General features: G+C 41.0%; 1 protein-coding gene across 3 annotated transcripts in view; it reads left to right on the forward strand.

The window, feature by feature from the left end:
- The first annotated feature begins 1,610 nt into the window (after nucleotides 1-1,610).
- Nucleotides 1,611-27,255, forward strand: part of LOC109032095 (protein FAM13A) — a 105,524-nt gene continuing 79,879 nt past the window's right edge. For 2 of the 3 annotated variants that reach the window (XM_019044050.2, XM_072302697.1), the window contains exon 1: nucleotides 1,611-1,942. The gene's annotated coding sequence lies outside the window, so the exon portion shown is untranslated. The remainder of the gene's footprint in view (nucleotides 1,943-27,255) is intronic. The other variant, XM_019044053.2, reaches the window with a different exon arrangement.

A 27,255-nucleotide genomic window follows, 5' to 3' on the forward strand; every position in this document is an offset into this window, starting at 1 on the left:
TAGCAAATGGTTCGTTTTTATACGAGGATTAAGGACAAACAGTCTTTTTTTAGAGTCTTTTTTATTAACGATGATCGAAAATGATCCACCCGCACGTTCGCGACCGAAATCATGATTTATTTTCGTTTAGAAACTCGTTAAAGTCTTGAAAATTTAGCTTTGAAAGCCAAAACCTATAACCACCGGTCCATTTCCGGAAAAAGGGCACATAACGGAAAATTTTAAAAAAATTCCCCTCACAACACTGATAGAAGTGTAAGTTTTACCAATGGTCGTTATTCATTCTAGGGTGTATGAACGTTGATATATGAGTGCCCCTATTCCGATGTATGTCGTCCAGTGGCGTAACGGGCGCCCCCGCAGACCCTGCTATGCAGGGGGGCCCAGGCGCCTAGGGGGCCCTCGGCCGCCGGAATTTTTTTTTCTCTCTCTCTCTTTGATGCTTAGCTTTGGTTTCAAACTTTGGGCCTTTACTTACCGAGTTGGGGCTTCTTCCTCTGATTTTTATTGTTAGCTCGGGGTTTTTCATACTTCTTTCGGACAGTTCCGAACTTTTTGTTTGCTGGAGGGCCCCTGCGCCCTGCCTTTCAATGTCCACTCAGTGATTACTAAAAATTGTCTCTTTTTTTGTCGCTTTTCGTAATTCGGGCTTTGGGAGGTCCAAGAATCTAAAGGGCCCCTTTGATTCTTGGGCCTAAGACCCCCTGTGGATCCTTGGGCCAGGACTGGGCCCCCGCCATGCGCCACCCTTTGGATCCTTGATCCTTTAGGGGCCCCATTTAATCGGGTACGGGATCCAGGACGGTGAAGGGTGAGGCATTCCAAGTCCAAGTCCGTGATTTGAGATGTGTCGAGCCAAAAAACGGGAAGGGGCGGGAGGGGGGGATAATTTTGGAATTTTATCGACATATGGGGGGGGGGGGGGGCTAGAAACATTTTTGCGGGGGGGCCCAGCGGAAGTCCGTTACGCCACTGAGTCGTCATCAGTGCCCAGAAAGTAGGAATGAAAATTTTAAATGCGTTTTTCTCACAACTTATTTTTCGGTATGTGCCCTTTTTCCGGAAAGCTCCTCAATTGATGCATTAATTACAGTAATGATTATTGTTGGTGTAATTGCAAAAATGCGTCTCGGTCACGGTGTTCCGAAATGCCCGCTCCTATTTTATTTTTTAAAAGAGGATCGAACTAATATCAGGGCTTGAAATTTTCACCGAATATTCATCACACAGATAGTAAAAATCACTGCAGTTTTCAAAAAATAACATTCGGTAGTTTTTCATGTAGAAAATAAAAATTGACAAGAAGTCTTCAACGCCGCAAACCGAGGCACACATTTCTGCAAGCTCACCATCGATATGACGTATCTGTTAAGTGAGGGATAAATACTTTTTTTTTTTGAAATTTCTGGGCTCCAATGAAAGCCCCTTCCAGCTTTAAGCGCGAGCAAGCTCAATGAGCGTTCATAAGTGTGTTTGGAGGAAAATCGTAATTTAAAACCAAGCCGACAACAATGTACCACGACACGATTTTTATTTTCAACCAATGAGCGTTCAGCTTCTCATGCGTTCATAGTAGTTGATAGTGAGCGCTGTGTTCGCAGGAATGTGTTAGTGCATTGTTGTGCTCCTCTCGTGAACGCGATCGTGGTGGAAGTCAATTCGCCTCAGAAGTGTTTCCTCTGATACATTTCGTGTTTCCAGAAATTCGTAACAGTTTCAGTGTGTATCTTTTGATTTATCAACGCATAGAAACCTCTTTTTTATCGTGACATGACTGCTAGTTCCTCTCGAACATTCTGCTTTCCTGAGTGATGATAAAAGTGTCGTTTAAAATGGATACGCATTCGGTAATGTTTTCCTCCAACCGGTGCGAGTTTATTCGTTTCAAAATGTTTTCCTAACTTTGCACGGACTTTTCCTGACAGGATTTCCAATTCTGAAGGTATGTAAGATACTATATTCATTCACACTCCTTGGTGCTATGTAGTCATTTTAGTGTAAGTTTCTCTGCTCTGGAGTCCTCCGAACTCGATGACTTACTTCGGCCTGGTTTTAGAAATCTCATGTTAAATCTAACTTCTGGTGAAAGCATTCCTTGGAGTGCTAGTTCCTCAATTTAGATTTCAAATCCCAGTGACCTCTTTCTATTAGGTGGAACACAGTGTAACTGACGTACTACTTAACCTGCAACACAACTGTAACAGATACCTACCCAAGCATCCTGAATTCTTGTTAAAGTTAATCCAGAGGTCTGAATGCAGTAAGAGGTGATTGACAAAACCAGGCCTGAGTTAGTGATATGATTTCTACCGAAAATTACCCGATTGCCTTTGAATAATAACTACGTAAAATTTGCGCTGAACTAATAGCGCGAGGGCAGTCAACTGAGATGAAAAATAGAACTATCTAACAGTTTGGCAGATTATCTGACCTTCCATCGGATTTTCAGTATCCTCCAAGTCACTTTAATTGTATTGAGTAACAAGGATGCTGTATCACCCTTGCATCGTCATTTGGTGAGTTATTTGACACATTGTTTGTACTTAGGTCGATGAACTGGGCAAAATAAGTTCCTATGTAACAAAAGGATTGTGCAGGGCTTTTATCATCCGTGTAATGAATGGAATACGATCAATCAAGTTCTCTTCATTTTGTAATGGTTTGGCTGAGGTTAGGATTGCATATAATCCCTCGCTATCCATCTCGGAAGAAGGATCTAAGCGTTCCGTCGAAACGCAAGGATCAGGCTGGACCACATTGGTGGACTGGGATAAAAAAGTAACGCAGTTCATCGTGATTCTCTGCGGTTCAAATATGATGAAAGCCCTATAGTTACAGAGTTTGATTCTTGAAATGTGGCGGGTACTAGGAAACATCACATCTTGATACTTGACTCTTCTCTCAGTTCAGATTATAGAGCGATAATTTGGTTCTTTGTGGCTTAACTCAATTATTGGCCTCAAATCCTTTTACTTATGAACTGATATGATCATGATTATCTTGATGCTAAGGTTCTCGAACATGTTGAGCAAGATTTACGGATCAATAAAGAAGTAGGTACTTTTCAATATGAATTAGTAATTTAGAATTGTCTTGTAATTTTTCACTCTACTTAATAAACCTACCTAAACTGTAGGTAATAAACCTCCTGCATTCTTGATTTCTATTGATTGAGGAGTGGGTAATGATGGAACCGCAGTGCAGGAATTGACATTTATGGGGGTCAGAAACTCAGTTGTGGAAATTTTTGTGGTGGGACTAAGATCAATAGTCAAGTGCATGTTATGCTCCTTTTTTTACCGCATATTAGATACTGACCTCTGTGGAAGCTGTAGCTTTGCTTTTGTTGAAAGAAATTATTTCTATCTCCCCCTCTGTTTTTTTCTCTTATTATTTAGTTTTTTTAAAATTCTGTTTGTTCGACAAGAAAAGTACACAAATTTATTGCTCTTGATAAAGTAGCTGAAAGGCAAATTATTCAGCACATGCATAGGAGTAAGTGTTTTGAGGTAACAGGCTTTTCATCATTAAATTTTTGGATTTTCTCTGAAATTCCTAAGGTTTACTCCGCGAGGTGTTTCATTTTGAATATGCACTTTCATTTTCTTCAGTATTATACTCTTTAGTAGTCCCAGGACCGGGGGGGGGGGGGGGGGGTGTGACCTCCCTCAAAATGTGAGAGATTTTGCTATGAAGAGCGCAGCATATTTTTCACCCTTGAAATTGTATCTCAATAAATTTTTCAGTTAGAACATAGCTCCAGATTGCCCTTGAGCTGACTCAATTTTTGAAAATTTTCCTCGGGGAGGTCCCCCAAACCTCCCTCTTGAGCTATTGGAGTCCTGTGTAACCCTCATAAGTAGTGGGGTTTCCTATCTCATGTGCATCGATCTGGCGTCCCCTTCGGAATCCCGATGGTTTTATCCTTTTTTCTCGGTTTCGAGGAATCTTGCAAACTTGCTTAGTGATGCAAAATTAGCTCTGAAAAACTGTAAGAAGCTGAAACTAGGAGGCTCATTAAAGATTCATGAATGGCGTGAAGCTCCGAGAAGATCGATTATGAATGTAGGAAAGTGGGAGCATTGCACGTGCTCGTGCTGCCTCTGGTGTGCCAATGACCCATTGTCGATGTAGTCAAGCAACACCTCAGCTTTGGTTTCATCGATTTTCCGCCGTGGGAACTGCACCATTTCGGCGCTTCGGTCGGGTCAAAGGCCTCGTTCGCCCTTAATCGAGTGCAAGCGCCACCCCCTATCACGGCTCGTGACTCCTCGAAGGCTCCAGCATATGCTTGACTTTTAAGTAAAATCGGATTCATCCTTTCACTCAGTTGGTTTGGCTCGACTTTCAACAATTTTTTCATCATATTTGGACCGTGTCTAGTAGAAAGTATAACCAAGCCGCATCAGCTATTGCCTTTAACTGGGAAATTCAATTTTTTATCAGAGGACGTTCGTGCGGATTCCTTGGAAAATTTTAAGGAATTTGCTTTTTACTACACTGGAAAAAAAAACACATTGGATCTATAGTCCAGGCTCTTAAAAACATCGTCAAGAAAAATACTCTTGATTCAATCGGATTTTTGCTTGAATAAAAAAAAATCCGCTTAAATTAAGAGGCTTGGTTCTTGATTTAAGCTAGATTCTGATTGAATCAAGAGTACTTTTTCTTGTCGATGTTTTTAAGAGTCTGGACTCTAGATCCAATGCGTTTTTTTCCCCAGTGTATGCAGAGAATTCACGAAACTTTGCACAAAAATTAACAATTTAACTTGAAACAAATTGTACATACATTAACAATTTAATTCTATGGCTGACTTCATAATCACATATCTTAGTCGGTGATTTTTAAAATTTCCACCCTTATTTTACTATCTAGGAAGAAAACAAATCATTTTAACGACTTAAGATCCTTACAAGATGATTTTGGAATGTTAAATGTTCTCTCCTTACAATAAAACTTCTATGTTGAAGTATTTGAGCACGGTTTAACAGTTAACTAATATCAAATGGGCACTCTTTGTCCTGAAAAGATAAATGTAAACTTTCCCCAGAAAAGCGGCAACTACAAACCCCGCACCTCCATTCACATTTCTCCATTCTAATTAATTATAGCTTACCCCGTAAGTTTTTAATTTAGTGCTCCAAATCATGAATCTATCGATTTCCCCTCTCAGGTTCACCCTTACTTAACCCAGACAAGTGCGTTGACCCTTCCTTAGTTTGCAGTTGGGGTTGAGAGTGCACATAGGGCTCAAAGCACTTTACTAATCTAAAAAAGGAGGGGGCTATTATAAGGGGGGATCGTATGTTCATGTTACGATCTATTATACGAGGGAAATACAGTACTCACACCGCAAAAAATCTCGGAGTGAGATCCAGGGTGTATTTCACTCTAAGAAAAAAAAATCCAAGTGACATGATTGAGTGGTATTCTTCTCCGCGCATTTCAGGGTGTCTAGCATCAGGATTTTCCTGATTCTATCAGAACTGAAGTCCATCAGGATTTGAGGAAAAATCGGTCGTAAAATCAGGATTTAAGAAAAGTCGGCCGTTCGATCGGATTTTTTAATCGAGCTATTTTCGTGAAGTTACATTCGCTCTGCGTGAAGTCAGGTTTTAATTAGGATTTGGATAAATTATGAAATGAGGGTTTGGCAGTCAAAGATCAGGAAATATCAGGATTTCATAAAGATTTCCCAAAATGAAAAAAAAAATAGACACTCTATGAATAAAAGCTCACCATTAAGCAATATTCCCAGGATGAAAGTTATAAGTACATAATGATAGGCCGTTCATCGAGAGTGCACGCTGCACATGCGTCTACATGTTAGTTCTACCCGGCAAAAAATTAAATGGGGCCAAGAATAGAACAGACATGATACATTTACGGCATGTTTTCGAAAAATGACTCACGAGTGACGAGCGTGTTTACCCGAAGACGCTAAAACGGTCAATCTATTGATTCGTCGGTTCCGTTACGGGCGGTACTAATTACTCCGCCATGAAATATCCACCGTTGCCAGACCGAGGAGAAATAGGATTCGCGCCCCTCGCCCCAGATTTGTGCGGTGAAAAAGGCGTTTTTATCTGGGACCTGACGGGTTCGGCGAATGCTCGTGATTGCTCGCTTGCATTTTCAGCAATTGCTCCTCACAATATGCTAATGAATGTTGAAAGTGTCAACATCAATCAGCATCACTCATCTCTCCACGCGCTGGCGTGTCAGCGAACTGACTTGCCCGCCCTGAAAGTAAATCTCCCTTGAAAAATTCTCCCCAAGTTCCGGTGGAAATCTGTTTTTGCTACGGGAAGCTCAAGGACGCGAACAGCTCCCTTAAAAATGCGTTGAAAGACTCCAATCAGCCGGCTTTCGTTTCTTGACCCTTCTTTCTTGGAGTTTTTTGTGTCAGTATATTCTTAAATCTTTCATCTGTGACTCATCTAAGTACACCAATATCTAAATTGTTTAGTATTTCGGTCCCACGGTTCTTTTTTCCGTAAACGGTCTTATCCAAGATAGAAAATTGTTGAATTTTGTTGTCAATTGGACTATACACTTTGCAATCCGGAACTACAACTTCTAGCTCGGTTTAGAAACAACGTATGTATCGTATCATCAGTTTCCCACTGCACTTACGTGTTTTTATAGATGAGCCATAAATTGTAGTTCCTAATCGCAAAATGAAGTCCAATTGAATTGCATTTTGCAAAAAGCAACCACTAGCATTGCAATGATACTAAGATTGTGTAACTTCATCTTTTGCAATAAAATTGCGGAAATCGTGAAAAACTATGAAATGTAGATGGTAATTTTTGTCTTAAATTTACAGTTTTTAGCGAGTAAAATAGAAACTATTAATGGATAATCGGGTTTTTCCTCCAAGACAAAAGAAGTTGCACAATCTTAGCAACATTGCAATGCTAGTGGTTCCTTTTTGCAAAATGCAATCCAATTATACTGTGGTGATTAATTTCGTATCCAGCCTGGTACTTAGTCCATTTTTTTAGAACATTAGAAGAATTGTTTTTCGTCGAAATATCCAGATCCAATTTGTCATAGGTACCTACAACTCAAGCATTGAAAATGTTGCTCCCTGTGAATTAAGATCCATTCATCCGTGGATGATCACATTTGGTCTGCATTTTGCGATTCGGACCCAAAATTTCTGGCTCTTTTAAAAAACACTTATGTGCATAGGGAAACTGTATATTACTGGCACATTCATGGCTCCTAAATTGAGCCAGAAATTTTAGTGCCTAATTTCTAAATGTAGTCCGTTTATCGTTTTCGTGCGTGCGGAATACGAAGGAAATAAATTTGAAATATCGAAAAGAGAAAGACCTCTGCCCCTTGGGGGCCCCGGCCCCCTCCAACGGGGCCCCCGTGAATTTTCCGCGATCGGAAAGCAACTTGCAGCTGCGCGCTCCGTCGGAGACTCAGGTGGGCAGTGGAAATCCTCGAGGCGGCCGAATTTTCGCGACGATACGAATTTATGGAGCGTTTCCAAGTGTTGTCATCAACGATTCTGTTTATTTGCACGAATGCGTCGAAAAATAAAGTCAATGTCGTGCTTACATGAGCTTCGTCGTGCCGTGCGCGCTGTCCCCTCTTTCTGTTTCCGCTTCCCTGAAACACGGTTGTCATATCCCGCATTCTTTGACAGGGAGGACGGAATTGCTCAGCTGAATCTGAAATCCCGGGCATTAAATCATCTCGCATATCCTTAAAACTGATCTGGGAAAACTTGCAAAAGAAGAGAATTTCAATTCTAAATTTCTGCGGGTCACCCTGACTGTTTCTGAAACTCAGAAGTTGACCGCTCTTAATGTGGAACAGCAAGGCAAAATCTGCTACCTATAATAATGCAGGGGTGCAGAAAATGTGGGAAAGCCCCCAAAATGTGGAAGGAGGCAGCATTTTGAAGGGTTTGAAGGGGGGGGGGGGTTGAAGGGTGAAGTCGAAAATCAAAGGAAAACAGAGAGGAAAGTCATCTTTCTTTGAATTAGTGGGAAATTTTGTGAAAAAATGATCTGAAAAATGTGGAAAACCGGCCGGTGGGCACGTGAAAATGTGGAGGCTCGGAAGATTCTGCACACCTGACATAATGCCGTGGAGATTTTGCAATTTGGCAACTCTATTTTTCAGTGGCGTGGCGTGGATTGCGATGTATCGATTGCCCTGCCATCTAAACCTATGGTAAAGAATCGATTATTAAGGTGCTCGCTGCGAACACCCTATTTATCGATCCTTTTCCACAGGTTTAAATGGCATAACGATCGATATATCGCAATCCACGCCACGCCACTGCTATTTTTCCTCCATATAAATCTATTAAAAGTATCGATTCGGGTGAGGCAAGCTGCCGAACTATACCTCATCGTGAACAGCTTAATTCTGCATCATGTGACGTGAAGATCACGCAAAAAGTCTGAAAGTGTACTCAGTTGCAATACTTCAAAGTTCGAGGACGAAAATCAGGGCATATTTGAAAACACCCCAATTGAAGTTTGCCAACGTTGTTGCCAGAATAAGCAACGATTTACTTCAAACGCATGCAACATCAGTATTAACTTTTAGATGCCCAAGTCAGGTTCAAATCACCCGAGGCTTGCTAATTGCATGTGCTCTGCAGGCTGCATGGGGCCGTTACATACGAGTTATAAATCTACAAACGCATCGTAAAAAAGAATCAGATATCAAATAATTGAAAGAATGAAACGAAAAAGTCGAGTGTCGGCCCAGTCGAAGATAGGAGGGACGTATTCGGGCCTCCTTGTTTACCTTTTCCTGCAAATCTGAGTGATACCTCAGTGGCCGTATGCATAAAGCGAAGCTTTTGAGAGTTCGCACCTTGCGCCATCGCGCCTTCAATTTTGCAGACGCAACACGGACATCCACCAAGCACGAATAGTTGTATCACTGCGCCGTCATTGACGCCCGTCCGTTTCTTTGCTTTTTTTAATGTTTTGTTGGTTCCGTCTGTCTTATTTGTTGTGGTGCTTCAAGGGTTAAGTGAGCCACACATCCGATGATAGACGAGACGTAGTTTTCTCTCTTTTTTAACGTTCTTTCGAATCTAAGTGACACCTCATTTGCAGCATAGAACGGGGCATTGCAACTTCATGCCTCGTGCCATCGCGCCTTCAATTTTGCAGATATAACACGGATATCCATCAAGCACGTATAGTTGCATCTCTGCGCCGTCATAAACGCGCGTACAGGTGTCTCTCATTCCTGAAATTTGAATCCCATTTTCTTAAAGAATATTAGGACCGATAATCTGCAGTTTTTACCCCAAGCCGGTATTTTTGCTGCACTGTTCAGTCAGATATTCCACCACACGCCCTACCATTTTAACTTCAATATTATCTTGCACTCCGTTTTTAGGTTTTTAATAGTTAAATTTAAACATTGAAAAGAATCGATTTTACTATCGAAATATAGGTATTACGTTCCTACATAGATGGGAGCGCCATTCTACCCGAAACTAAGTATGGAGAGAGGCAAAAGTTGTTGGAAGGAGTACCGCGGCAAAATTTAAAAGAATCTCCCAAAAAAATTTTCGAATTGAATTAAATTATATACCTCCAGTAGAATCAGTAGATCAGATTTTAGTGCAAAGTCTTTCCAAATGACGGATTCAGGAAGGGCAACTTCTCCAGGATAACATGATGAACTTAACGCGTGCAAGATGTGCGCTGCAAGCAATTATGATAATTCAGCGAAACCCGGTGATTTGAGAGGCTTCGAGACGGTTCTCTGAAAACACGATAAAACGCTGAGTTTTCTCCGCGACAAAGGAACTCAGCCTCTGGAAAAATCTTCCATTCATAACACTTGGGGCTATTAATAGCGGGTACCTGGAACGCATCTCAGCGGTTTCGGATTTTTCTCGGCAAGTGCGTTTCGATGAGTTCAGCTCGGCATGAAAAGAAACAGGAAAGACGCACCGAGCGTTTCAATATTAGCAACATGCCTGTAGAATGTTTTCGAACTGTGCAATTTTTATTATTTTTTTTTTTTTTAAGAATTACATGCCTAGAATGGAGATGTTGCACGTGTGAGTAATTTGCGATTTGACTACTGGTTTTTATGTAAAAGTTCGCGAGAAACACGATGGTGCCACTGGTTTTCTCTGAAATTAACTCCCAAGCTCAAAAAAAAGCTCTCAAGTTGAGACCAAAATGGAGGGGATATCCTACGCTATCCTGACAGTCCAACTCTACATCAAGACAAACTCTCCATGCAAAGATAGGGAGCAAATCCATTGACAGGGCTGCCAATTTATTTGGGGACTCCACAACTGAAAACACGGCAACCCTGCTAATGTATTTGCTCCCTATCTTTGCATGGAGAGTTTGTCTTGATGTAGAGGTGGACTCTCAGGATAGCGTGGGATATCCCCTCCATTTTGGCCTCAACTTGAGAGCTTTTTTTGAGCTTCAAATCGCAAATTCCTCACACATGCAACATATCAGTGATGAATATGAGATCAATGGTGAATTAGAAAAATGGATCTCTATCCACTAGGTTGCATTTGATTAGAGTGCCTTTATAAGGATAGTACGGGCACTGTGACCCATGTAAGGCTTAGGGACTTAAGGCTCAAAGTAGTCGTGCTTTGTTTTGGTTTTTGAGGATGGGAGGGGGGTCTCAAATGAACTTTTGAAAGACGGCAATCGAAGTCGCATGGATCTCTCGTTCCTCCCTCGATTTGGGCAAGATTTTGCAATAAGAAACTACTATTTCTAATTCCTTTTCGAAGCAAAGCTTGGTTCAATAGTTTTCCTGTGCGGATAGCTGATTTTATTGATGAGTCAGGGCTAGTAGTTCCTTACTACAAAATGTTGTCTATTTATCGTCGTTGAAGTTCAAATCTAGCAGCGACGCACGAGCGTTTTGAATTTTCGGCATTTCGCGGACCGCGCACGGATAAATCCATTATTAGTGTTTGGGGGCACGGAAGCGACGACTCGACGTTAACGTCAGGTTGGCATCCCGCGTGAAAAGTGGCTCCGTTGCCAAGAATTCCAAGAAATCCAATTAATTTCGGAATTCCTCGATTTTAATCGAGCGCGACGCTCATCAGCTCGCTGAGTTCCGGTCCGGGGCGAGTTCGAGTTTCAAGTGTTCCACCCACATGAAACTGCCGGAAATTGAGCTCTTGCACTTATGCAAAGTGCAGTCGGAATGAGCAGCATTTTTCAATCAACGTTCGAACTGCTCGTTTCGAACACCGTGACGCATGAAGCCACCAAACGAATCTGTGAAGTGGACAGGGTGCCATTATTGGCGGGGTGCGTTTTTGGATAAAATTAGACTTCATTTGCAATTAGAAACTACAATGTATGTCTCATCAAGTCACATATTTTTGTAGGGAAACTAATGGCACATACGTTGTTTTTATACTGATCTTGAAATTATAGTTTCTAATTTTCAATCAACGTTCGAACTGCTCGTTTCGAACACTGTGACGCATGAAGCCATCAAACGATCTTGTGAAGTGGACAGGGTGCCATTATTGGCGGGGTGCGTTTTTGGATGAAATTAGACTTCATTTTGCAATTAGGAACTACAATGTATGCCTCATCAGTAAAGTCACATATTTTTGTAAGGAAACTAATGGTACATACGTTGTTTTTATACTGAGCTAGAAATTACAGTTTCTAATTTTCAATCAACGTTTGAACTGCTCGTTTCGAACACTGTGACGCATGAAGCCATCAAACGAATCTGTGAAGTGGACAGGGTGCCATTATTGGCGGGGTGCGTTTTGGGATAAAATTAGACTTCATTTTGCAATTAGGAACTACAATTTCTGCCTCATCAGTAAAAGCACATATTTTTGTAGGGAAACCAGATACGTGGTTTTTACACTGAGCTGGAAATTACAGTTTCTAATTGCAAAATATAATGCAATTATTATAGTGCCTCGCCACTTTCCTGTTTACCTCTTCTGATCAAAGAAAGTCACTCACGCAGATGATCAATCGAAGCATTCATGTGAACTTTTTGCTCTACGTCAAATGCTCTCTTCAAGAAACCTCAAAAGGCCCAGGAGGTGTTAGATAGAGTACCAATTCTGCCGTGCTCAGGAAGAACGCCGTATGAGCTTTTAGACGTTGCCAAGTTTTCGTCCAATAAAAACAGAAAAAAAATGCATGAATTTGTCAAAAATACGGGTTTCATCTAGGGAAATTTGGCAATGGTGAAAGCTTTTACTTTTGGGACTTCAACATTCAACTGTTGACCAACCTACTTGGTTGAAAGTTAACAACGTGTCGGCAGTTTCGTTTCGCAAACAAACCGAAGTTTGGGAAACTTGTTCAGCTCATGACGTCACCCGAAGCTCATCATCCACCAAGTGAATAGGTCAACAGCGGAAAAAAGAGTGATGACTGTTGCTCCCTTAACTGTCCATAAGAAAGTATTGAATCCCTGAAAGTAAAAGCTTCCTCCTGTCGCCAAGAGGCTAGTGGAGGGTCTCTCGTCTCTGAATAAAAGGCACTCGTAGAGCCAAACCATCAAGATGCCGTTCAATAGGACTCTGATAGAAGCTTCATGATTTTGAACATACAAACAAGAAAAAAGTGATTAGTAAATATAGCTCGGGATGGAGGCGTGCCGTCAATCCATCACCGAATTATTTGCGTCGCGCGATGACAGTCAAAAGCCCGGCCCCTAATTATTTCCCCGACACCCGGAGTGACTCGTGTGGCCTGGGCGTGGAGCCGGAAAATTCGCTCATCACCGCTCCGCAGTGATTCCAAAATCAATTCGGATCGTCAACACGCGAACTCCCAATCCGCGGATTCGGGTCTCAAAGCATTACGTGATTTTTTCGAATGTATCGTTTTAATTTTCGGTAAAAAATCGATTTGATTTTAAAATCGAATGGAAAAAATCGATTTGATTTTAAAATCGGATGGAAACTACTCCCCATCCGCGGATTCAGGTCTTTAAGGATGACGATTTTTTCGAATAAATCGATTTGATTTTAAAATCGGATGGAAACAATCGATTTGATTTTAAAATCGGATGGAAAAAATCGATTTGATTTTAAAATCGGATGGATAAAATCGATTTGATTTTAAAATCGGATGGAAACAATCGATTTGATTTTAAAATCGGACGGAAAAAATCGATTTGATTTAAAAATCGGATGGAAAAAATCGATTTGATTGTAAAATCGGATGGAAAAAATCGATTTTAAAATACTCAAAAATCCAAGTTCGGCGCCGAAAACATAACTACTACTAAAACTGAACTTGAAATGAAACTCGGGGTTAACAAAACTTAGGCCTTATCTGGAAATTTCGATTTTTTTCAACAATTCGATTTCGGCCCGAAAAATCGATTCCGAGTTTTAATCGACCTCGAAAAATCGATCCGATTTAATTTATATTTTGGCGCCAAAAATCGATTAAAAATTGCCATCCCTCGGTCTTCAGTTTCTTCACAGGGACCGTCCATAAATTACGTAACGCACTTTTTCGGCACTTCTTTTTGTCAAATTTTTTAAGAGCCTCGGCCCTGAATCCAAGAAATATGTTTTTCCAGTGTGAAAAAAATTACACGAAAGTGCGGTTAACATTAGAGACACAACACCAACAAAGTTACCCTACAGCCTTTGGTTGATTCTGAGGTTTCTCCGGTTTTCCTGTCGTTTTTGGTGATAAATTCAACACTAAGATTTACCTTTATGAACGAAAAGTTTATGTTTGTATGCGTTTGACTCCTACAATGCGCATACCGAAAGTAACACAAAAACACTGCAATTTTTCTCAGTATGGTACTTCCGAACTGAATACTTTAGAATTCATAGGCGTTTCCAATAAAAGTATACATTTTTTAATCAGTATTTAAATGGATCATTCGAATGAAATGACATGCCTTCGTCATTATTTTTACTTTTAATATTTGAAATGTGCACATTTCATTACAATATGTATTATCAGCTATTTTTTGCCAGCTACTGAGATACTGAGATCAAATATCATTATGTGCGCTAAATATTTCGCTGTCGTTTGGAAGCCCTTACATGTTATTATTTTGAGAACCACTGCCACGTAGTGACCTTTCCATGCGAATTTGTGCGATTCAAATTTCGTGGTGTTGGTGGAATTTTCCTACAACTATAGCTCACATTTTCAAAATAGGCTTACATAATCAAGTTTCTCAAAACTTCTTCAATGAAGTCTCGCAGAATCACTGCTATTTTAATCCGCGCCGATAATTGCATCGCGCGTTTCATTACATTTGCTATTGTTTTCGGGCGATCCTTTATAAATTAGTAACGACTACTGAAAATTACTCAATCCGTTCTATGAGCTACGTTAACAACGCAAAGAACTTCTGTTTGTCGAGGAAAGATCATTATGCAAGTTATGTTCTTTAGTTTTTTTCTTCTATTCATCCTTATCATTTATGCAATATCTGTACTTTTTTTTATATGAAAATAGAAAAAGGACAAGAAAATGTCAGACGAGTGTTCATGACTTAAGGGAGCAATCGAATGATTCAATAGTAGATAGGTAGAAGTTGATGGATAGAATATAATACTTTATTTATATCCATCAGATTAGGATTAGACAAAGAGGGAAGGTAAGTCGTGTGGGTAGTCATGTTTGTAAAAAGTTCGTTTTTTCTCCAAATTACATCAGATTCATAGTTGAAAGGAGCATTAAATAAAAGGGGAAACGCAGGACAGACGAAAAGAAAGTGGTGTACGTCCCCGGGGTTTCAAAAGTTGCTTCATTTGGGTTGATTATGCGTTGTATTGATGGTTCCAGATTATATCATTCCGTAAGATTAATCACTTGACGGTCCACTAAGTACCGAGATATTTGTGGGTATTTCATTCTCCTCCTAAGTTTTGCCAAAGTTCATCTTACGCTCCCTATCGTATTGATTGGGTCATCTCCACCATTCTGGGAATCGAATCCGTCAAACTTTAAAAAGTTGTTCAATATCTTCGCATTCGTTCACTTATTTTTCCTGAATTCTACAGTGTTTCATTTCTGTAGCTCAGATTCAGTTTTATTTTATTCTTTGCTGTATCGGTCTTATCTTCTCCGAGTGGGCCCGGAGAAAAGGTTTTGAATAAAAAAAAAAAAAAGAAGATGAACATCTGAAGGGCCGTCCTTAAAGTACGAAACTCAATTTTTCGCCCACTCTCCTCTTGTAACGTTTCTGTGACGTAGGTCTCTGTCCTTCAACACGTAAAAGCAAAATAGCGTAACGCTTTCTTCGACCCTTCTCCCGCGTAGAGCGTTAAATATTTTAGAGACTGCCCTTTATTCGGTGAATAAGTAAAAGAAAAAGTTCACTTTCCCCACTCCATACGAGGTCTGTTAGATTAGAAACCGGATTTTGGTCATAAAACTAGCCACAATGCGTCGAATAGGTGTCTTGAGGCTTTCCTGATAGCTGGAAATATACTTAAGAACGCTACGTTCCACAGATTTTGTTTATTTGATCAGTGTTTATTCTGTGTCATCTTGAATACGAGTAGGTCAGGTGCGTTTTGCGATTTTCAGCATGCGATCACGATAGAGCAAGACTAACATTTAATTTTGTCTTTAAACTCGGTATACTCTGTACCGAATTTTGGAATGCTAAGGTAAAGTTTACCAAGATCGTTGGTATGAGATGTTCCCACTGTTTTGAGTGGGTTTAAACGCGCGTCAAAACTGGGGCAGACGTTCGTCAAAGATGAGGCAGCATGGGAATCGACCTCAATGGAACTGAATTTGTCACGTGGAAGAAGTGCGAGGGCAAAAGTGCTCAAAAAAATGGTCGTTTCGAGCTTGTTGAGAGAGTAATTATATCTGAAGGCTCTGCCACATACAATTTTGATAGAATATGTAGGAACGCATCGAGTTTCAGGTACACTTGCCCCTTGATTGTTGTCAGTTGAACGAAATCCACACAAATGTCAATTTCCCTTTTGTTGCTTGAACGTTCTAAACAATGATCCTACATTTTTGGATAGGATATTTTTCGGTGACAATACTTAAGTGTACGGGCCTACGATATGGAGACGATACTCCAATCGTCCTTGGGGGTTGAAAACTGTAGGCAAGACCGAAAAAATAGAGGACAAGTTCGGTCAAACATAAACATCGCAAAACACCCATGAGGTTAGGCCTAACTTCAAGCCACATACAAACAAAGCTAATTATGATTTTTTAATTTTGTGAACGTAGCGTTCTTTAATATATTTTCAGCTATCAGAAAAGCTCAAGAAAACGTAATTTGGACGCATTATGGGCTAGTTATGACCAAAATCCGGTTTCTAATCTAACAGACCTCGTATATTGCGTGGGCGGGCAGATTTTGCAGTCTCGAACATATGACGTCATCAAAAATGTGGTTTCCACCCATTACTGGCACCGATTTACGATTCCCCCTCCTCCAAAGGAATTTCGCCCCTCCCAAAGTTCGCGCTGGAAAAAAAAAGCACTTCGGATCTAGAGTCCAGACTCTTAAAAACATCGACAAGAAAAAATACTCTTGATTCAATCGGATTTTTGCGTAAATCAAGAACCAAGCCTATTAATTTGAGCGGATTTCCTTTTGATTTAAGCTTAAATCTGCTTGAATCAAGAGTATTTTTTCTTCTCAATGTTTTCAAGAGTCTGGACTCCAGATCCAATGTGTTTTTTTTTCCAGTGTTCGATGAGTAAGTAAAAGAAAAAATTCACTTTCCCCACTCCATATATTGCGCGGGCGGGCAGATTTTGCAGCCTCGAACATATGACGTCATCAAAAATGTGGTTTCCACCCATTACTGGCACCGATTTACGATTCCCCCTCCTCCAAAGGAATTTCGCTCCTCCCAAAGTTCGCGCTGGAAAAAAAAAGCACTTCGGATCTAGAGTCCAGACTCTTAAAAACATCGACAAGAAAAGATATACTCTTGATTCAATCGGATTTTTGCTTAAATCAGGAACCAAGCCTCTTAATTTGAGCGGATTTCCCTTTGATTTAAGCAAAAATCTGATTGAATCAAGAGTATTTTTTCTTGTCTATGTTTTCAAGAGTCTGGACTCTAGATCCAATGTGTTTTTTTTTTCAGTGTGAACGGTGAATAAGTAAAAGAAAAAATTCACTTTCCCCTCTCCATATATTGCGTGGGAGGGCAGATTTTGCAGCCTCGAGCATATGACGTCATCAAAAATGTGGTTTCCACCCGTTACTAGCACCGATTTACGGTTCCACCTCCTCCAAACGAATTCCGCCCCTCGCAAAGTTCGCCTTTGAGATGGACCGAGTTTAATTAACTTTTTCGGCTAGTTTCAGGAACGTCATATCGGCTTCCGATTTCTTTTCAAGGGTACGTGGTTTCATCCAAACATGTCCCTGTACTTGGTTCCTTTCCGCCGAACTCCGTCCAAATAGCGCCCGTGAGACTTGGCACGCGTGACCGCGCGAGAGTCTCCCGTGGCAAGCCGCGATGTTGGCTTTTCAGGAAGAGGTTCGAGCGCCGTTGTCAAATCGCTCGATTTTTTCCGATTTCCCCCGTTTTTTCGAAGCTTCAGGGCGGAAATGTGGCAAATGCTTTACGGCCACGACCTTTAGCGGTGGCTGTGGGCTGCGGGCCTGAGCCGCTGAGCCCGGGTCTCTTGGGGTCGAAATAGAATTTCCCTTGCGATCGGCGCACAGTGTATCGAGTCGATCGGAAAGGTCGCACGTGAATTTTTTGACTAAAACCGCGAATTTTGATGTTTAATTCGTTCCATTTTAAATTCAAAGGGGTGTTTCCTGCACAAAATTTCACGAGAAAACCGATGGAACCACTTTTAGAACCTCTAAGTTTTGTTTGAACGGAGTTATAAGCGTTTAAAGTTTCCGAATTTTGTCCGACCTCGCCTATCGACTCGATCCAGTGTGCGGCGTCGTGCGTGCACACCGTCGAGGCCGACCCGCACCTGTTTCATCCCCTTGCAAATACGTAAAAGTCCTTGCCCAAGGCCGCAGAGCAGACATCCAATCGTAAAGCTTTCTGATGAACTGGTTCGTGCACGAGGGAGCGGTCCTTCTCATCACATTTTGACGATTGGGAACTCAAAACCCGGGTGAGCGCTGTCACGTGTCGCTGAAATTCGTCGGCAAAGAAGCGAAACCTCATTTCAGGGTTGCAGAATCTACCCAAATAATTCAATTGTATACGAGCATGTACCTCTGCAATTTGTGTCCAAAATTGTTGTGATTTTTGCATGAGATCGAAAGAAAAGTCAGTAAAATTTGCAGTTTAAAATGCCGAAGATTCTCTTGCAACACATTCAATTTTCGAGGGGAACTTTGCTTCGAAATCTAGCTACGTTCTTTTGTGCGGAAAACGAATAATGGAGGTTTGCCGTATGATCATTCGTATGTTGCCAAATTTCTTCTCAGAAAATTTTTATTTGAAAGAATATTATGAACATTTTACCTTTAAATTTCCAGACTTTTTAGATCAAATTACGAACGAAATCATCTGAAAAATCGGGAAGAAAATATTCATAAATTATCTTGAAAATTCTTGATTTGTCGAAGGAAATTTGGAAACACCTAATGGCTCATACAGCGTTCTTCCTTGGCACGGCAGTATACTTCTGGTCATTACATCAGATTAGCGAGGCTTTTTACCTGGAAGCCTTATCGATCGTAAGGAGAACGACCGTAAAAAATGGCTCGGCAGCCGTGGAAAGGGTGAAATTCTTTTCCTTTTTTATGTGTGCGCTTGAATAGTTTGAAGAAAGCACTAGTACCAGCCCGTGATTGTCGTCTCCTGTCTCATTCCTACACTCCCAATCGATTGTTCTTGACTGGAGACCGTGATCTGCCATCTGCCGCTTTTTCACGTCTACTTTCAATTTTCTCGCGTATGTCTCGCCCTCTCCTATTATTATCAAACTTATGTTGTCAACGCGTTATGTTTTGTTATTTTGCACGCGTTTGTCCTTTCAGCGAACTCTAGGCAAGTGAAGGTTATCTGACCCTGCACCTCGAAACTTTGTGTGCTCTTTTACCAAGTCTTTTTTATGCTAAAGGAACCTGCATCGACTGCATTTAATCAGAAAAATGCGTTTTTTGTAAAGGCGAATTCAAGGGGGGCGCACGCACGTCCCTTATTGCGCCCGAAATAGAGGAGGAAGAAAGAGAGAAGAAAGGGACGAAGGAAAGAAAAAGGAAGCTTTTTTCGTAATACTTATTAGTAACGAAAGTGACTCAAATGCATCTGACGCACTGGAAAAAAACACATTAGACCTAGAGTCGCTAGACTCTTGAAAACATCGACAAGAAAAAGTAGTCTTGAGTCAATCAGAATCTAGCTTAAATAAAGAACCAAAGCTTCTTAATTTAAGCGGATTTCGTTTTGATTCAAGCAAAAATCCGATTGAATCAAGAGTATATTTTCTTGTCAATGTTTTCAAGAGTCTGGACTCGAGATCCAATGTGTCTTTTTTCCAGTGCGCTCTAAAATTTCGATAATTTTCTCGGGAGAGCCTTCCTAACCCCTCCCCTTTCCTCCATCCGCCCCCGCGCTCGAGGCTTCTGAATCAGCCTATGGTTTTTTGTCATACTTTTCGTTTTAAATCGGCGTAAGTATCAAGTGCTGCACACCATTCGGCAGGAAATTTTACTGTACGGTGCTACATGGTTACCATGCATGGTCATCGCGACATAGTCCATTATAAGTTTAAAATGTACTGGAAGAAAAACACATTGGATCTAGAGTCCAGACTCTTGAAAACATCGACAAGAAAAAGTACTCGGTGATTCAATCAGCATCTAGCGTGAATCAAGAACCAAAGCCTCTTAATTTAAGCGGATTTCGTTTTGATTCAAGCAAAAATCCGATTGAATCAAGAGTGTTTTTTCTTGTCAATGTTTTCAAGAGTCTGGACTCTAGATCCAATGTGTTTTTTTTCCTGCAGTGTGGGAGTAAGAAGGAGCGATTTCTGTTACTTTGTAAGTTTGCACGGTTCGGAGGGACAGCGAATTATTTTCGCGAGAGGATTTTTCGCCGCGATAGGTGCCAGTGGGAATAGGCTTATGTTGTCGGCGGTCGGAGATAGGTCGTTCACCTCGCGCGTAGCGCACTCTTCCAATGTGAAAGTGATGGACGGAGACGACGCCTGGTTTGCAGCGTCTCGCCAAGTCGCGACGTCACGGGGTCGCATCGCGACGCACGGTGGCTCACGATGAAACGCAACGTTTGTGCCTTTAAACTGAACTGTCGTGCTAAAGGGAAAGGAAAATGCCGCATGAACATCCGACAGGGTTGCCACAGTCAGGGAAAACCGAGAAAGGTCGGGGAATTTTAATAAGTCAAGGAAAACCGGGCAATGCCAGGGAAAACGACGAAAATGTCAGGGAAAACCGGGCAATGTCAGGGAAAATGGCGAAAATTTCAGGAAGAATGACGAAAATGTCAGGGAAAACGACGAAAATTTCAGGGAAAACCGGGCAATGTCAGGGAAAATGACGAAAATGTCAGGGAAAATGACGAAAATGTTAGGGAAAATGACGAAAATGTTAGGGAAAATGACGAACGTTTCAGGGAAAACCGGGCAATGTCAGGGAAAATATCGAAAATGTCAGGGAAAATATGTCAAATCACCATCTTCTGCTTTCTAGAATGGGTTTGAGATTTTGAACAAGAAATTTTGCTTGAAAATTATTTTCAATTATGCCTTCTTAACCACTCAAACCATCCGTCACATTTTCAATTGTTCGAGAATTTCATCAAATTGTGCTAGGCAAATGTCAGGGAATTTCATTTTCTAAATTCTGTGGCAACCCTGATCCAAATTTCCCTCCGTGAAACATTGATTTGTGGTATAACCCTGATTTTCGCGTGAGAGGGGGGGGGGGGGGGCTGGATGAACATTTTGCTTAGTGGTCCGGGAAAGTTAAAGTAATCGATAATTTTAAATTCATGAAAAAGCCAAAAAAGTCAGGAAAATTCTAGGTATCGACAGTTTTGAAGTCAACGAAAAATATGAGAAAAAAGTTAAGGAAAGTGAAAAAATTATGGAAACTCTGCATATTGTCCTTCGCTGTTTTTTCTTTACTTAAGGGTCTTTCTCCATGGGATCTAGTTTTCATACTCTCTCTCCGTGCAAAGGCACTCTTCGTACAAGGCGGAGAGATGAGAATGCAAAAGTCTTTCGATTAGCGGTTAGCAACACCGGCCGAAGTCGTCGAGTGTTGATGTTTCGCAACGGAGCATTGAACCGTTCGGGCTTGAGCATCGGGCGTCAGATCAGCCGATCAGTTATCCCGACCTCGACCAACAATGAGCACCATGCAGAACAATCTAATCAGAATAATGTCCCGCCCAGGGTCGTCGCGAAGGGAGATGTGCCCCCCGCCCCCTTCCCTACCCATCTCAGTGAAGATTTTGAGCCCCACTCCCCCTCTCCCGTTATCTAAAATTCCCATGAAGGACATCGCCTTTTTTGTACTACGGGACGACATCGAACTGATTTGCCCAGTTTTGTAAATTTTTTCTAGTGTATACAGATTTGATCCTAATTTGAAAATTCTGATCGCGTAAAATTTGGGCTTGCTTTTTATTCGTGAACCAGTAAAAATCGTAGCAACACTGCTTGATGTTAGAAGAATCACAGGCTTGTGGCATAATCAGGCATTTTGTCTAATGCATAGACAGAAAATCAATTCCTAGGTGGAAAATCTGAGATTCTATCAAATTTTTGGCGGTGAATCGCCCAACAAAGGTGGACCAAAACCCTCCGTAAAATTTCAGATGATTTTAGGATTTTACGCAAAATTTTAAGGAACTTAAAAATGCCTCGATAGTCATAAAATACATATCACTTTGAAATTAAGCAGTAAAATATGTCGAATATCAGTTTTATTAGCCCAACTCAATGAATTTTGTATTTCATCAGGTTTTCCTTTTACTTCAAGTGCCAAGAAGAAAAAAAAAATCGATCTATACTCTATATCTCTTCTGACAGTTGACTCCGTTTTTTAAAATTTTTTTTGGGGGGCCCCAATTAAAGCCTTCCAAACTCCGCAAGAATCAACACAGAAATCAGCGTGAAGTAGCGTTACAAACAGTAAAGCTCATCGTTCGAATCGGGCGTGCGTGACATAATTAGCATTCTTGGCGCTCGCGCGAGCACGGATGAGATCGGTCACACGACGCGGTTCGCTGTCAACGACCATGTGTGTCCTGGACGCAGAATGTAAAACGACGACATCGGATCGGACGTGCTAATTATGGAGTGAAACCCCTGATGACGTCACGCGTGTCTCGTAAATCACACGCCTATCCTCGGGCCAGGTTATCCCCTCCCCTGGAAAACCTTAGGGATACGGATAAGGCTAGGCTCTTTACCTTTTGAGCTTTTCTATTCGAGCCCCAAGGCATTGCGAGTTACTAGCTTTTGAACACTGAAGCCTTATGTCCACGAAAAAAAAGAAAGATGTATTTGCGCATTTGGAATGGAATTTTGTTGTGTTTTGGGACCCGATTTTTTGTGTTAACCGTACCAAAACTTCGTTATTGTGACCTGCGCGGGCTGATTATTGACATTGACAGACAAAGCGATAGACGAAGAAGACATAGGATAATTGGAGCGATCCCAGAGACTAAAGGAGAAAATGATGGACTAACTGAAGTGTCTCAGGTGGGTAGCCGTTGGTTAGTCTATTACCTATCTCCTTTGTCGATTGCAACCATCCGCTTCCACCAATTCGGCCCCTCCATATCCCTTTAGTCTTCTTTGCCTATGGCTTTGTCTATCAATTTCAATAATCAGCCTGCAGAGGTCTATGTGGGAGCTCTCCATTCCTGCTTTGAAAAAAAAGTTAGGTTATATGAACCGGAGTACAGTGTTCTCTATAGGCCGCTCTATTCGGTTCATGTTCCAGTAAAATGTCTTTTCCAAACTTCCTTAGTTCTTTGCAGATATACCTGTTCTGTACTCACAGCTAACAACTTTAAATGAATACGCTGTCTGTACTCTTTCATTTTATTATTTCTGTAAAAAATTGTCCTTTACAATTACTATTGTTTTCTTTTGTTGCAGGTAAGCTCAATGCCTCTTCCCACCTCTTGGATGTTTCTTACCCTTTTTTGAAATTATTGCGAATGGAAGTAAGTAAACTTAGGTTAGTTTCTCTTATCAGAAAAAGGGACCCGCATGCCCTCAGAACAAGACCCTACACACATCTCTACCTTTTCGCGAAAAGTGAGGATTGGCTAAATGATTTTTCATAACATGCGGAGACACGATTCGTAAATCATCTGTGAAGTAGACGCAAGAACTATTATGACAAATAAGGAAGTCAACTGAGGCAGTCAGTGCGTTTATTTTACAGCTTCATCACCACTAATGATTCGAAGTTCTCAGTAAAGTTTGGAACATGTTTCAGTGTTCTGTAAACATATTTACCGCATCAATGGCTGTATATTTTACTGGATAGAAAAGTTAGAACAAAATAGTGATGCCTCGCAAATTTTAGTCACTACATCGGCTCATCACACGTCAGCAGTTTTATTCCAGTTGGTGTTCAGTGTGTTCGGTACAGTGTTATCTTCTTTGCAGCATTTCTAGAGGTTTATTCAGGTAGACTCTTATCATAGTCGCTAATTTTTTGTGTGCGCTGCAGTAGGGGTGCAAAATCTGCCGATTTTCCACATTTCCACGCGCTCGTCCGCCGATTATCCACATTTTACTCACCAGCTTTCCACAAAATGTTCCACCAGTTTTAAAAGTAATGACTTCTCTCTCTTCTATTTTCTTCTAAATTTTGACTTTTGTCCAATACAACTTTTCCTTCCTCTTCTTCCATCCCTGTGCTGCACGACAAAAGGAGCTCTGAAAGCGACCTCTGCTTTGAAATTAACACAATCTCGTTCGCGACTGATACTAGTTGTTTTCTGCGGGCAAGAAAACGCAAAACGCCTTCATTTTTTGTGTGTATGCAACACGCACATCCATCAAGCACGAATAGTTGTATGCAGGCGCCGTCCACAACGACTCGTTGCTTCGTATCCCCGTTGACCGAGGTATTTCGTGTAGGCTCCGTAATAATTTAATTCAATCTCCGCATAAAAAGGATGACCGTTCTCAAACACATACGTTTCGAGCCACGAAAAAAATCACTAGATTTTTCAGTGGAATTTTCACAATTAAAGAAAATGATCCAAGTTCTACCGTTCGCTCTGGTCAGTTCCATGGGCCTGTTTCACCTCAGAGATGAAGATACGTATATAGACCACAATGTAAAATCATTTGAATTAGTTCCTAGTTCTAAAAAGTCTGAAATCCTTTTAAATATTTTTCTGAGCAACCCTGCTTGCCAAGTATCCAGGAATAGTGCCTGCAGACGCGGGCAAATTGAAAAAGCGTGATGCGGAATGCGCAATTTATGCGTCTAGGAGATTTTCATGCTCATCAAAATTTTTGTATGTTTTAAATTTTGAAGTTTACATGTACATCTGTCGCGGAAAAAAATGGTTAGGGGTTAAACTGTGGCACTACCCCAATTTGTTGGATGACATGGACATCTCTAATTACAGTAAAAGCTCGTTAAGACGAAAAATGAAGGGACCGAAAAAAATTTCGTCATAAGCTCGGCTTTTCGTCTTAACCGTTTTCTGCTTAAGACGAAATTTTTCGGCAAAAGTGGCAACTGCGCTTAAGACGTAAATTTTAGATTATTATCTTTCAGTTTTAAATTTTTACATTTTATATAATACGAAATCCAAATTTTGAATTTTTTTAAAATACGCAAATTGGTTTATTGTCAAGTGTCGATTGCATCTCAGTCATCCAGCAAAACAGAGGATACCCACGATCTACTCTCAACCTACTCTTTTTATGTCACGGTACGCAAAACTAAGTCTATTTTCCCTAAGAATTGGCTCTTTTTTGTCGTTTTCACCCAATTTCAGGGGGGGAAATCGGACATTTTTCTTCGTCTTAACCGACTTTGGTTACGGGTCAAAATTTCGAAATTTCGCCTTATCCGTATTTTTTTTACATTGACTCTTATGGAAGTGTCAAGGGACCGAAAAGAATTTCGTCTTAAGCGGATTTTCGTCTTAACCGTATTTCGTCTTAAAGAGCTTTTACTGTAATTTTGATAGTACCACATCTTTTGGGTCAGTAACCTAATTTATTAGGGCAGTATCACAATTAATTTGAAATGTGCATTTCATCCAACAACCCCTTGCTCTCTTTTCCCCGTAATCTGCGTTTTGAGTGCAACACACCCATTTCTACTTCTAACGGAGAACTTCGAACTCTCAATGTGGTACTTACTGTTCTGTTTGCTTTTTGCATCGAAACAATGCATGCCCTGATCCGCCGGTTGGAATTCGTAATGAACCCAGCTCGATATTACTCATTGCTCACCCGACCAGAAGATATTTCACAGAGGGGGTCCTGTTTTCCCGAGGTCGGTCGCCTGTCGGAAATAGCGCTTTCAAGGAAATTCGCGAGTGGGTGACATTGGGACGTGCAAATTTGGCGAATTCCTCGCTCTCTTTTCTTTCTCTCTTTCTTTTTCCCACTCTATCCCTCTCGCTCCCTCTCCCGAGGCAATTAGCGGCGAAAAATTTATCGTTGGATCTCCCGACGGAGCTGTTTGTGTTGTGGGTGCGACGAATGGCGAGAAGTCAGCAGGTGAGCGCCGTGCGAGGTCAAAAAGTTCCACGCTCGCCAGACAGCGCTCTAATTGGACCGTTTTGTTTTTGACCCATCAAAACCTCTCGAGTGGTGATTCCATCTTTAGGAGGACCTTTCACGGCGATTAAGCATCGAACGAACTTATCTAGTCTTTTGCTGTTCGTCGGTGTTTCGCACGGAGAAAAAAACTTCGTGCGTGGGACCCGAAGTTGAGGTCATATGGGTCCCTGAAGTTTTCGGATCACGTATGTACCTAAAAACTTGAGGTTCAGCTGCCAAAGTTCGGGTCAGACATCTGAAGTACTTCGATATATACCGAAGGGTTCGGGTCATATACATCTGAAGCACTCCGGTACGTACCGAAGTGCCTCGATGTCTGGCCCGAACTTGGGCAGCTGGACCTCAAGTTTACGGATGCGTGATCAGAAAACTTCAGAGATCCATATGACCTCAACTTCGGGTCCCACGCACGAAGTTTTTCTCGCCGTGCGGAGGTCTACGGTCATTAAATCATGCATTTTCTCATCCATTTTTCGTGGCTGTGTTGGTTTTCATTCACAAGGTTGCCAACGGTCTGATGGAAAACCGGGAAACGCAAGGAAAGTCAGGGAATTTTCGGTGACCGGGAAAAGTCAAGGAATTTGTGGGAAACAGCAGGGGATTTCTGAAACTTCTACTAATCATCAGAACATATCACTGATCTTCTGACTGTTTACCTTTAATGGCTTTTTTAAGGCTTGTCATCCTTCGATCAGCTACTGAATGCTTTCATTAATAATTATATCTGTAAACAAAGAAAATTTTGTCCGAAAGTTTGGCGAAAGTTTCAAAAATAGCGTATTAAAAAAAGGTGAAAATTTTGTTTACAACAAAACTTTAAATATCATTTCTAAATTTATATTTAACAGCGATATATAAATATCTCTAAATAAAGTTGAATAGATTGTGGATAGTCAATTACGGAGCAGATTCCTCTAGTAAGATTAAACTACCGCCAAATTGTTTTAAGTTCGAAGATTATCTTTTACTACTTTAATTATCAGGGGAAATAGGGGAATCAGAAAATTTTGGAGTCAAGGAAAAGCAATAATATTCAGGGGAAAACAGCTGAAAAGCTAGGGAGTCAGTCAGTTACATCAGGTTGATCGATAGCCGAGCATTGTTTCTGAATATCACTGAGCAAGGAAACAATTTCTCAGAATGCAGAATCAGAAATGTTGACTGTTCATGACAACCATATTTTTCGGTTTATTGAACCAGAATTATTGTTAGTTCAACCAGCGGTTCAACGGTTTTGATAACGCTTGAAGCGAATCTTTACTTTATCGACCAAGCATAGTAATGTTTGAACTTCCGGAGGTAATAAGCTATTAGCTTTCATTCCCATGAACAATGTTTTTATATGCACAGCTAAGTTGTAGCATATTTTAAGCATTTATCTGTACCATGTCCTGATCACTGTGTATTAACGTTACTCGCTTCTCTCCAATTTTTTCTATTGTCCTCGCGGAAACTATTATACGTACTTGTTTTTTCTCTCTGTTTCTTTTGTGCTCTCGTGTTGTTAAATGCTAAGATCCAGCTGAAAACCAGC

This window comes from Bemisia tabaci, chromosome 7, assembly GCF_918797505.1.
Source record: "Bemisia tabaci chromosome 7, PGI_BMITA_v3".
NCBI lineage: Eukaryota > Metazoa > Arthropoda > Insecta > Hemiptera > Aleyrodidae > Bemisia > Bemisia tabaci.